This window comes from Dermacentor andersoni, chromosome 5 (genome assembly GCF_023375885.2).
Source record: "Dermacentor andersoni chromosome 5, qqDerAnde1_hic_scaffold, whole genome shotgun sequence".
In the NCBI taxonomy this organism is placed as follows: domain Eukaryota; kingdom Metazoa; phylum Arthropoda; class Arachnida; order Ixodida; family Ixodidae; genus Dermacentor; species Dermacentor andersoni.
Window position 1 is genome coordinate 122,685,915 of NC_092818.1, and position 13,229 is coordinate 122,699,143.

At 46.4% G+C, this 13,229-nt stretch overlaps 1 protein-coding gene across 1 annotated transcript in view; it reads left to right on the forward strand.

Moving 5' to 3' along the window:
• Positions 1-6,224: 6,224 nt before the first annotated feature.
• LOC129385056 (uncharacterized) overlaps positions 6,225-13,229 on the forward strand; it is a 298,581-nt gene continuing 291,576 nt past the window's right edge. Inside the window, exon 1 of the mRNA XM_055070963.1 lies at positions 6,225-6,447. The gene's annotated coding sequence lies outside the window, so the exon portion shown is untranslated. The remainder of the gene's footprint in view (positions 6,448-13,229) is intronic.

Sequence of the window (13,229 nt, forward strand, 5' to 3'; positions counted from 1 at the left end):
GTGAGTTAAAGAAAGTCCGCTTTCCGTGCATTAATGAGTACACACGCGAGTATCTATCTGGCATTAAACGCTCGTCTGATGCTGCGCAAAAAATACGAAGTACGATTGCTGAACAGAAAACCATACAGAAGCGCCCTTCTCCCACAAGATCATTCGCATATCATGGCGGACCTTGCGCTTGCAGCTCATGACGGTACAATTTTATCACATTTAGAAGTTAAGATTACTAAACTGAGCAGTTTGTTACGAGGCTAAGGGAGGGCTCTGGAACAATATTTGACAAGCTGGGGTTATTTAAAGTTCACTTGCAGCCACGATGTTCAGGAATCAAATCCGCTACCACGTGCTCAGCAGCAGAAATGCTCCCCTCGTTCACTGAAGCAAACAGAGGGCACGACCACACCAGCGGAACATGCGAACTCCTCGCGTATTTTTCGGGCACCGCCTCCATCACTGTTTCATACTAAGACGGTGCTTTCGCTAACGACGCTCTCTCTCGTAGCATCTGGGTGTCAGATACTTCGCTTCGAAAGCGTGCAAATAATATAACCGCCGAGAGAGCCGTATAACTGTACACGGATGGCGAACCGTTCAACTTCAAGCTCATCCACGATACCGACGCACACTACACAACCAAAGAGGGGGAGACAGACGGCAGCATAATTGGCGGCCTAAACGAGAGCATGCTCCCGGGAGCAAAAGTTCAGCAGAATGAACTTTGCTCTTTAGGCCAAGTTTCCACTCGCGACAAAAATACTCTTTTATATGAGTTATTCATTGCGGCTTGTTCCAGCTTTACAATTCCCGCAACAGGGTATTTGTGCCCCAGCGTCGGAGGGGGGGGGGGGGGGGGAGGAAGAGGGGGGTATCTGCGTGCCTGAGTTGAATCGGACGTTTAGCTAAGCTGCAGGGGAAAAACATAATTAGGGTCAGTCGCTCTACATCACTCACACTTGTAGAAACAAAATTGCGTTCAAATACCCTCTTTTTCGCGCTCTTATAACATTAATTACGGGCCACTCCAACCGCTGTCATAAGTGAATGAGAGAGAGAGAAAGAGAAAAGCTATGACGGAGAGGTTACCAAGGCTTTGTCTCGTTTGCTAATACACTTGGGGAGGGAGATGGATGGATGGAAAACTTGAACAACAGAATGCATTCTAAGGATGAGAGTATAATGACGTGCCATGGTGCATTTCTAGCCCGTATCCGAACGAGTTCAACTGTGGCTGCCATCCACCAGACTGCCCTCTTTGAACACTCTGATAGGGTAGTCTCGAACTTCTTTAGGCGCTTCATCCCATTGTGGAAGCTTGCAAGCAGGCACGCATGTTGAGACACGCTATTGATAAGGCACTTGGAGGAGGAACTTGTGACATCGAAGTACAATATTGGCTACGCGCAGCGTTCGGACGAAGCAATCAATCATGGCGTCGCTTGTTGCTGCGGCAGGAAATACATGAACGAAAAACATGCGACACTATAACACATTAGAGCGCCAAATCAGTTTCGGCCTCTATTGCCCTGTGTTGCGTTCCTATATTTTGACATACTGAATGTGTTATGATGTGATTTCTATTTCACCCTGCCGATGTTTATCTTTTTCTTTGATAGCAGTTTGTTTCATGGTAGCTGTATGCTGTTGGTCTGCTACCTATTTCAATTTTCTGCTAAACGTACATTATATACTAATATTATATGTGACGAGACTAACATGTTCTTCTATATTCATCTCAATAAAATCAGTTTGAATATTACCACTTTTGGACATTCCACTTCAGATGCTCAAGTTCCATGCACCACATAACGACTATCCCATCAGCAAGAAATAACGTAACCAATAATTTTTACAAAGCCCAGCAAAAATCCAATTGAATATTTATTTCACTTTTAATATCATGCAATGAATTAGCAGCGTATATTCTGGTAGCTGCTGCTCGGTTTCACCGTGAGTAGTCAGTGTACACTTACTAAGTTAGTAGTATAGGTCACGCCATAGATTTCCTGATACTGTCATTTTCTTTTCCACTATACGGGTAAAGCCTAATAGCATCAATTGGCTTCAGCGTTGCATAAAATCTAAACATGGATAGAGCAAAGTTGATTTTAACAGATACAAAATTAAATATATGCACTCTCTTCCTCGAAAAATAAAATGGTTGCAGAGACATATGATTTCTTTCCCTCTAGGTTCTTCATGCACAGCCATTATTAGTTGGGTAATGAGCCGAGCGTGTGAAACAAACATCACGAGAGACCCCCCCCCCCCCCCTTACCCTCTCTGCAAATAGTATAAAAGCGCCTATGACCGCGCCGTCAAAATTTCTCTCTCGATCCTGACACTAATGACTAATGGCTCCTGCAGTTCGGTTACTTTTCTTCCATAGAGACAGAGATGAAAAAAGAATACTGTTGGCTGAAATATACTGCATAACACCTAAAGTAGAAGAAAAACAAGGGAAAAGAGACGTAGTTGAGAGAAATATTGTAGAAACGTTGTTGCACTAGAAAGCAAAAGGATTGCACTGGAACCTTAATTCGAGCAAAATGGTGCAATTACTCTGAGCGGCATGTGCTATAAACGAATGAAATAACCTCAAGTGCGATAAACGAACGAAATTTATGGACTTGAGTTTAAAGACAGCTCAGTGCAGCTCGTTTCAAGAGTTCTATGCGTTTTGTTTTATACTTAGCTTTCTTTTTTTGTTCCCACGACGTTCACAAGGATGGTTTGGTGGGTTAGTCGGTAAGTTATCTTAAAGGGTTAACAGCGGACATGGATGGCGACAGAGAAAGTGATATTGTTAGGCTATATCTCCGATGTTGATCAGCAACATGGAACAGAATCTGCATATATTTTGTTTAAACCATGCGCAAAATTGTGTCTGAAAAACAAAACTGTTTCATAGCACTCGCATGAATATTTACGAAGAACCCCGCTATCTTTCATGGAGATAAGCAGCAGCACAACGCCGATGTGCATTCAAGGGCGAACCTCTCACTTGTGCTATACTCAGAACCTCTGCCTCCTGCACCATAACCTACGTTGCTTTAGAGCGATAGCTCTACTCCTCGAGGTACAACTCCCATGGTGAATCTCAGCGCGCGTTCGACCTTCAGCTGCCGGCGCACAAGTGTGAAGGTGTAACGTCACGTCATGTAATCCGCTGCGGAGAGGCGTCGCCGCTGCGCTCGCTCGAGCCTCGCCGCTGTGTACCACGTGACTAGGCGAGGGTTTAAAAGGCTAAGTCCGACGTAGCGTGAGCGCGCGCATACGTTACGTCACGTTGGCGAGAGCGAGAACAACGTCTATGCTTCGACCGATTGTTCGACGCACTGGCGCAGCCAACGTAATCGGACGCTACCAATGCGCTCCGACGCGCCTTGCGCCGAGCGATGCTCGCCCGCGCGCCGATAACGTGGGACTATAAACGCATTTTATGGACTGCTTCGGCGCCGCTTGGTCGCTAATCTCCCTATTCTGAGATGGAACTTGAAGCTCATGCTTGACTTGATATAAATGACGCCTGGTACAAACGCTCATTGCGTTTCTTTTGGTCCGTTGACAACAGGCGTCGTTTAAATCAAGTCAAGCATGGGCTTCAAATTAATATGCATTTTTGAATACGGGGGTAAGTCTCGCCATTGAAGAAGCACGCACCGGTGCGAGCGCGTCAACTCTTCGTCGCGGGCGCCAGGCTGAGTCTGAGCGCCTTGGCGATGTAGCTCGCCAGGAAGAAGCACTGAGCAAACGTGTATAGCCACGCTTAACAGAGCTTTTCCTCGTATAACTAAGTTTAAGCCACGTTGAACCCCAGCCAGTTTTCTTGTTTTGTTTTTGAAATCTCTGTCAGAGGGTTAGGTATCAGGGGACTTGGTTTAGGTGTCGCGCCATTTGTTGCGGGTGCAATTTTCAGTTGCAATGACGTTGCATTGGCCGTAGTAGGGAGAAAATATATGTGCTGATCAAGCACACCTGTTGGAATCTATGTTAAGGAAGCCTTAGTAGAATGCCTAAACAAATTCTTGAAAACTAATGACAATGAGTACAATTTTGTTTACTTTCATCCTATGCAACAAGTAATCTCATGGAATGTTTATGTTTATCCTCAACAAAGGTCACAACCTTATTGCCCTGCAATTTCTCTTTATTTCTGCTTTGCTTCGTTCACAAGCTCTGCCGAAACGCAAGCTCCAATTCAGGCGGATGCACTACGTCAGATGTTTGCGCAGTGATGCCTCAAAAACGAAGGCGATGTATGATGTTTGTTGAGTGAAGAACGGCGATAACAGGTGTATGCACAGAAAGGTACGACACGTATACAGAAGCGTTTCGGAATTTTGTATCTCTCCTTTTAAAGTAGGACATGTCCATTCTAATGGATTGGTCAAGAGAGGGCACACCCATAATCGCGCATAACAAGCGGCTAAATAAAAGATAAAGTAAGCAAAACGATCCGTAAAATATGAAATACCCTCCCAATAACAAATCGGTGTGCCTTGGAGATATACGTGAGCTGACATAAAATGTTCACGTTTTATCTAGAAATCGTAGGGAAACATTACCCATTACACAGGGTGTTCAATATTAAGCTATCTGGCGTCGGATATCTCGGAGCACAGACATGCTAGAAGAATTCTTCCAAGTGAAACTGTGTGGAAACACGACTGGCTCTAACTTTTGAATACAAACATACACTTACCGCAGTCAAGAAAAAGTTAATTATTCAACTTTAGCTAATTGGGCTACTGACAGCGATAATTATCATTTCACTTTGTGTACCCTGGCCACATAACTTCTTTGCAAACGTGGTCTTCGCGTGCCTCCCAGTGCCTAGTTTTAAGAATGTCCTTGGTGTCTTTGTTTGTTGTCTTCTTATACAGACTGCAAGGTAGAGGCATCTATGGTTGCCGCTAGGTTATAATTGAAAAGTTGATGAAATTATTGAACAGCAACTCCCTCTGTTTACTTTCACACACGCTTTTGTTCACGTTATATATATATATTGAACACATCCTGGATTCGCAATGGCATCCATTGTACTCGTAAGTGGCTAGTGCACTGGCTGTGTGTTGGAAAAACTGCATTGCCTCGATGTTAAATCTTGGAAAGATGGCGGAGAAAGAGACGCCTATGCTTTTTTTTAAAGCGTGTTTTGCTTAGTTGTTAGCCCTAAGCGCGCAATATAGAAGGAAACAAAAGTATGCAGAAACTACACGGGCGTTGTCCAAGTATCCATGAGCATAGCCCCAAATTTTTTTTCGCCCACCCCTAAATCTCTAGTTGGCCCACCCTCCGTGTAAGTTTACCGACGCCCTAATTCAAATAGGCTCGGCACAGAATTTCAAGTTGGCCCACCCCCAAATCTCAATTGGCCCACCCCTAAATATCAGTTCGCCCACCCCTACTATAGGCTTCCCCATGCATATTCTACGGAGCCCTGTGTATCTCCATGTGTATTCATAAATCTCATCGTATTGGTGTTCACTCTCAATATATTTATTTCAATTGTTTGTTTCCTTTTTAAAGCTACCACTCATCTACATTCACACTTATGATACGAGTAAACCTTTTAACTTCGCAAATTACGCATATGTGTGCAGATACGAGATATTGCACTTTCCGCGTGGCGTACAGATTTTGCTTGGGTACTCGCCGAATAATGATTACGCATTAAAAAGTTTGGCCGATATCTCCGACATGGTGTCGATGGTTTACATAGACGCAAATATCTTCTCTATAACAGAGCCGGTTGTCTGGCCAGTGTGTTGGGAAACTGCTTGGCCACCAAGCAAAATCTGGGCTGCTATACTTTTCCGGTGGCAAAGCGCACCGCAGAAACACGTGCACAAATGCTGAAAGAATGGGACGACAGGCCGTCGATTTGTCATGATGTCGAACTAACACGCACAAACAGCGACAATTCTCAGCTTTTCTGGTCACTATATCAGTTCGCGCCGGTTGATGCACGTATTACTCAATTTTTTTTGGTTAATTCAAACGATGAAAACTGTGCGCGCGCACATGGCGTGGTGTTTGCGATGTTTGGATTTTGCTTCATTTCCCGCGCATCCGTAGGCGTACGGCCGGTGCACTGCGTTACTGCGATAATGAAAATAGTTCTTCAAAGAAGCTAAACAGAAAACCGTCGTATACTTGTAAACCGCAGCAATGGTTAAAAAATACCATTATATTACAAAATTTGTTATAGATTTGACAATTTATGTCGATGTAAGCCTGTATTTGTACGAATGCGCGTTTGCGCTTGGCTCTGGCGCATTCCTGCAGTTCGTACGTTTGGTTTGGTTGACTGTTTCTTGCGTTCTACGGCTCTTTGTTTGCCTCGTTGACACCTCTTCAGTATGTTACTGCTTGTTGCCCGCTTTTCACGGGCTTCCTGTCACCCCGAAGATCACCATAATCTCCTCCGACTCAGCCACATCAAAGGTAAGTGTGTGTTTTGAACACACCTTGTTCATTGCAACGCGATAAAGGAAAGCGCGGAAGTGCGTGCAGCGCCTGTGCTTGTCTTGCGCGCGCCTCTGTGCTCGTTTGCATTCCTCGCACTAACCTTGCGTTGCGAGAACTGGTTGTACAGCACTAGATTTATGATATTGGGCAGTGAGTTTTTTTCCTGGTTTAACTTCACCGTGAGCTTGTGGCGATGTAAAGCAGCTATGTGGCGCCAGCTAGAACAGGGCATGTTATGCGCCGTGATCTTTTTCTTTTTTTTTGTGCGGTGTTGGAGCACCGATTCAATTAGCCTTTTTAGGGAGCGCCCGTGCTTTTCTGCCGTTTTGGTGGAACACAATGCGACCTGAAATCATCCGAACTGTTCCGTAATCAAAGATCCTTCGTTCGCGCCAAGCCGTCCTATCGCGTGCATCGGCAATATGGCGTGCCGGCCGCCTTGTAACAGTGGGGGGAAGGGGGGGGGGGGGGGCGGTGGGATGAGCGAAAGTAAGCGAGAGACATTTTGCAGCTCGAATGTATGCTGCTCGCCGTTCACTTCAGGTTCGAATGCCCACGTTGCTGCAAGGCCAGTGACGACGCTCGCGCGATTAGGAAACGTATAGGAGGCCAAATTTGTAACGTCGGAACGTGCAGACTTTGAAACATGTGGTTAGTGAGACTAAACTGATCAAGGTTGGGAGGCCGCGTTTAGTGACGCTTTCTTTTGTGCCATCCTAAGCTGTAGAAGCGGTGACATGTTGGTGTATTAATGCGATGAACATTCTCAGCCTACGTTCTCCTGTAACTTTAGTTAGAGGTGCCTTAGCAATACGGTGTGTCCCTAGATTTTTTTAGTGCAAATCGCATTGACTTCGACAGTAATCGTAATGTACGTTCCACCATAATTTTTAGGTAGATATTAACGTGCTCGATGTGACCTTGCAGGGTTTTGGCAGCAATTAAGTTCATTTGCTAGTTCTGTATTTCTCCTGTGTACTCCTTAAATTTTATTCTGTTGTTTTACGTGTCAGAACCATGATCTTATGATGAGGAATGCTGTAGTAGAGAACTGCGGATCAGTTTTTACCACTTGGATTTCTTTAGCGTGTATCCAATAAATAATACGAGGCCCTTTTGCATTTCGCCCTCATCAAAATGCTACCGCCGCAGCCGGGATTTGGTCCAGCGACCTTGTGCCTACACAGCGCCGTAGCCACTACGTCACATTGGCGGGTAGCTGTGTACTCCTTGTACCGTGTGCGTTTTTTTTTTTTTTTGCTGGTTTTTGTCTTAGTTGATCCTGTGGCAATTCGCCCAGCGATTACGCTTTTTGAACGTAGGTATAGTAAGTACAATTTATATGAATGCTCTGGCTGACCCAGTACTTTATTCTTAATGCGCAATAATGTATTGCCCCGTTGTAGTGACCGCCAAGGAAACAGTAGGAAAGCTGTGAATGACGAAATTAACTTTTTATCGGGAGAACTTATTGAGCCCACAAAAGCGAGTGAAACTCGAAGCGCAACGATAGTGGCAACACAGCCGGCGATCGTCGATATCCTATCTGCTGGTCAAGCGCCTTGGCTTTTATACATGAGCCATCGAAATTTCCAGAGTAATCGCTGTTGCCCGCGTGTCTTCAGAAAGTACTATCGCGCTCAGTATGAGCTACACCGCGGGAGGGCGTGGCCAAGCGTACTGTAAGGTTGTACAGTGGCGCCGAGCGTGACATGTTTTCGAGTTGTTAGGGGAGGGTTTGGTTGTTTCTGCGAGTGCGTATCGCCTCCACTTGCTTGCTTTCACCCTCGCCTCCTTTTATTTCAAGGAACTTTTTGCCATTTATTTGGCTGGTTCACTCTGTCTTTACAGCAGAAAAATTTGTAGATGATACAGCGACTCTGCCGCCGACGAGAGATGGTGTGCGAAACTTATCAAAGAATGAGTGCTATACCTCCATCCAAGAAGGGCTATGCATGTACTTTTTACTTAAATTCAAAATTTTCTGATCGCGTCATGATTCTAGTGAAGAGGGAGACCCGGTGACGACACGGGCCGGCAGCACTTTCAGTAGAGAGTTTCAGCAGAGCTGCGCTGCCAATGCCTAACGCGACGCGGTTGATATTACCATTCCGGTGCTCGCTAGCAGCATTTCTTCTATGCTGCAGTAGCCGTATACTTTGCTTGTTTAGCGGAACTGGGCTGATAATACTTCCTAATAATACCAGTCATCAACATGTACCAGTGTCCAGCCAGCTCGCCTAGAAAAGGGAGAGGCAAGAAAAACTTTTCTTGGATACGTCAACTTGAAGTCGTGCTCTAGACCAAGAATCTTAGCTGGTTTCCCAAAATATTGCGTGATCATCGAAATAACAAAATGCGGCGGGAATAAAAATAAAGGCTTCCGATAATTCAGTGAAAGCAAAAGCTGCGCTGCTTATTGGTTTCTTTTATTTTTGTGTGATAGGAATTGCCAAGTATAGCAAAGATGGGGAAGAAAAGCCGATTTCTCGCACTAAGAGAAATTAGGAAGAGCAAAATACCACGAGAATTGCGATATATTTTCATGGTAATACAAAGCGAGTACTATAGTAAACAAGCCCTAGTCAAGATAGTTATATGAATAGCAGTGTGAATAATGCATACTGACTGCATTCAGAATGCATAAATAAAGAAAGGCAAATATGTAGTAATAACAGAAATAATGACATTTTCTAATATGAGAGGAAATATTAAAGGGCAATAACACGAGTAACGAAAAAGAAAAAATTGATGGAGTGGCCGTTACGCCTTAGTGGTGGGCCATGGCCCCTTGAACGGCAATCACGTTCTGCATCCCGGACAGGATTGACGCGTAATGATTTTCAATGAATCTGTGTTCATTCTGGAGGCGCATCCATTCTTCTTCTACGCCGCTCCGTGGCTCATCAGCGGGTGAACTATACAATCTTCTTTTGCAGAGCCTGACCTTCATTGTACTCCATACGGCCTCAACGATATTAATGTCTGCCCCTTTAGCGACCCACCTGAGACACCGCACCCTTCGAATGTTCAGGAACTCAACAACCTTTGCAGTATGGACAGGTGACAGGCCTTGTTGGAACAGGAAGTCTCTGTCAGGAAAAGGCCCGTCCAAATGCGCAAGGGATCATAACATAACCAATGATGTCGCAATATTTTGCCGATGTCAGCGGTCCTTCAGCACGGTGCGAAACGCCAAGTCCGTCTCGGGACATAGCGGCCCAAACATTGACAGCAGTGCGGCCACTCAGGGCGACTTCCTGCACGTAAATGGGGTCGTGGTGGGCGTTGACCGAGCGCCGCACGCGTTGCTTTTGGTCCCAGCGTATTGAAGCGAAGCTTTCTTTGCCTCTTCCTTCGACTTTCTCACTGCTGCTGCTGCTGCTGCTACTGTAGGCTGCTGCTGTCGCGCACACCGCGTCGGGAGATGTTTGAGGCGCGATTAAGAGAGGAAAGGCTATGGGAGAAACTCGTTTTCACCCCACCACGTCGAACGTCCACAGTGCCCTCTGGAGCTCCCTGGCTGTCGCCACTTTAGTCGCTTGACAGCGGTAATTATCCGTGGCTCCCCTCAGAAGCATTGCAGAAACTGCGGCGCTTCCCTTTCTATTAACGTGCTAGGCCTGAGGGGACGCCGATAGAACTGTAGAGAAGAGAAGAAAAGGAGAACAAGGAGAGGGAGGAGAAGAGGCAGTTCCCACATAAGAGAGGGGGGAGGTGACGTGAGAAGGCAAGGGAACATAGCTACTAAACGACAGCGGTTGCGGAGAAACAGGATAAGCTTAAGTTCAAGGTAGGGTACAGTACGCTGCTGTTATTTCTGAAAAATAATCGCCATGCAAATATGTCAAGCGGACAAATTACGCAGGGCATGCCGAAGCAGAGCCGCATTAATTAAAGCGCACCGCAAAGTCTAGACACTGCGGAAGCGGTCGACCGTCAAATATACACTTCTGCGCCTGCATCGTAAGCTTTGTGGATATGGCGTTGCTAGAGGTCGTAGATTTGATCCAATCGCGGCAGCCGCATTTCGACGAGGGCGAAAAGGGAAACGCACGCGCACTTAAATTTTGTGACACGTTAAAGAACATCATGGTTTCAAAATTAATCCGCAGTCCACCACTACGACTTGCCTCATAATCCGAGTGTGGTTTGGGCACGTATAACTCCATAATCCAATTCAAGTTTAATATGGCCACAATACGATGTGCCATGTGAAGAAATGACAACGCTCAGCCTCCTCAGAGGTTATAAAATATGGTGCACAACAATGGCTCAAGCAAACACCTCTCCCTATGTGTTCTGTGTACTAAGCAGACAAACAGCAGTCGTGCACGTAAGGTAACGTTTAACATGAACTCACCACATTAGTGTTAGCCTGAACGTTGAAGAAATTAAGCTTTAGCCGTCAACATTGCCACTAGTTATCGTCAATCAAAGCATCCAGCACGGAAAGCTTCGCTTACATCGATTCCCACAGTGCGTGGGATCTGCATATTCTACAGCGAAGCTGTAAATTATGCAGGAAATTTTCTTGCATATTCCAAGGAAATTTTCGTGTCGTAAGCGAAAAACTCCCCATACGTGGGCCGATCCCGGAAATAGTGCAATGCCGGGCCGACCCACGGCGGAGGTGAAGCAGGCGCTAAGCACTCCCCACACATAGGCCGTTCCCGAAGATAGTGCAATGCCGGGCCGACCCACGGCGGAGGCGAAGCAAGCGTTAAGCACTCCTCATACGCGGGCCCCTCCCGAAGATATTGCAATACCGGCCCGACCCGCGGCGGAGGCGGAGCAGGCGTTAAGCACTCCCCATACGTGGACCGATACCGAAGATAGTGCAATACCGGCCCGACAGGCGGCGGAGGTGAAGCAGGCGCTAAGCACTCGCCATACGTGGGCCAACCGCGAAGATAGTGCAATGCCGGGCCGACCCGCGGTGGAGGCGAAGCAGGCGTTAATCACTCCCCATACGTGGGCCGATCCCGGAGATTGTGCAATGCCGGGCCGACGCACGGCGGAGGCCAAGCAGGAGTTAAGCACTCCCCATACGTTGGCCGATTCCGAAGTTAGGGCAATACCGGGCCGACCCACGGCGGAGGCGAAGCAGGCGTTAAGCACTCCCCATACGTGGGACGATCGCGAGGATAGTGCTATGCCGGGCCGAACCGCAGCAGAGGTGATGCAAAGGTTAAGCATTCCCCTACGTGGGCCGATCCCGAAGCTGGTGCCGACCCGCGGCGGAGTTGCAGTTGGCCGTTAAGGGGCTCACATACACAGCTTCGCTGGTCATCCTTCTTCACAAAGTGGAAGGGCACTAAGATTTTTTGGGTGTCATTCATCTGCTGCGACAGAAGCTCTGTGAAACTTGTTCCATGGTGATAAATCTTGCTGGATAGGGTAGTAATTAATTTCAAATTGTATCTTTGCTCAATTCTTTCTGTACGTTAGTTGTTCAACATTCATACTACTGGACTAAAACAGCTGGACAGTTGTTTATTCCATCAGACACTGCGTACATGACACTGGAGACAATCAATAGCCGTCAGAAACGACAGCTTGACCGAGCCGCAAGACCGCGTACATTCAGTGCAGCGCAATACGAACAGACACTGTACGTCATTGTGCAATACAATAAGGGGAAAATCTTCGGTGTGAAAAAAAAAACTGTTGAAAAAACATTTCTTATGGAAAGCTTCCTCGTGGGCGACAATCGGGTTTCCAACGTATATGCGGCACGTCTTCACCCGGAGTTGCAGCGTCAATTGCCGCTCTCGTCACTAGGATGATGCCAAATAGCGAAAAAAAAAGAAACTTGTTTCGTGGGGCTATAGAAGGAAATGTCAACGTATTTCTACAACCGTAGCATAGCATGAATGCCGTCCATCTTGAAGTGCACCACCCACTTTCTGGGCATGCAGACGCACGATGTTGCAACATCGTGCGTCTGCATGCCCAGAAAGTGACAAAAACGGAAAGAGTGTAGGAAGGTTGGCTGTAACATGTATTGCTCCGCTATCCCTCAGGGTGGAAAAATTAGGAAAAAAACATAATATGGAGACGGAGCGGAAGAGACGAATATAAGATAAAAATTAGAAAATCGTGCACCAAAATCGGAGACGGCAGGCATCACTCTGACAAGGCGTACGTCGGCCCATAAAATGAAAAAAAAATTGTTGTCCACCCAAGTGTAGCATGATGTCGGCTATTGGGCTGCCTGCATTAACACAATGAATTTATTATGGACTGATTCACAGATTACATCGTCGGGGGATATGAAAGCATTCCGACAATAACAAGCTTTTCGCAACACGGCGGGCAACGCCATGCCCAAAAGCCGCACATGTGGTTGCCCTTGTATGAAAACTTGAGCAGCCTTTTCAGGTGACCCCAGCTATCGAAGTAGAATAAGCGAACGAACAAAGCACACATTGGTGTCCCACGACGGCGAATTCACTCCGTGGTCTGCTACGAACAACCAAAAAGAGAAAGCGGAATGTAGAAACGAAAAGGCTCTAATTCTGCTGGCGGCCGCAGACAACTTCTGTGCTTTGTCAGCTACCTTGTCACTGAGAACTAACAGCCGAGGGAAAAAAGAAGATGAGGAAAGCGCAGACTGAGAAAGAACAGGAAACTTCTGCCGAATTTTCAGTTGCTACGCAGTATAGCGGAAAAAGCGGACGTCGGTAATAATATTTTGCTGCCCTCAGCGGTGCCTGGTTACTACGCAATCTATTTTATGGGGAGCTGGAATTTAT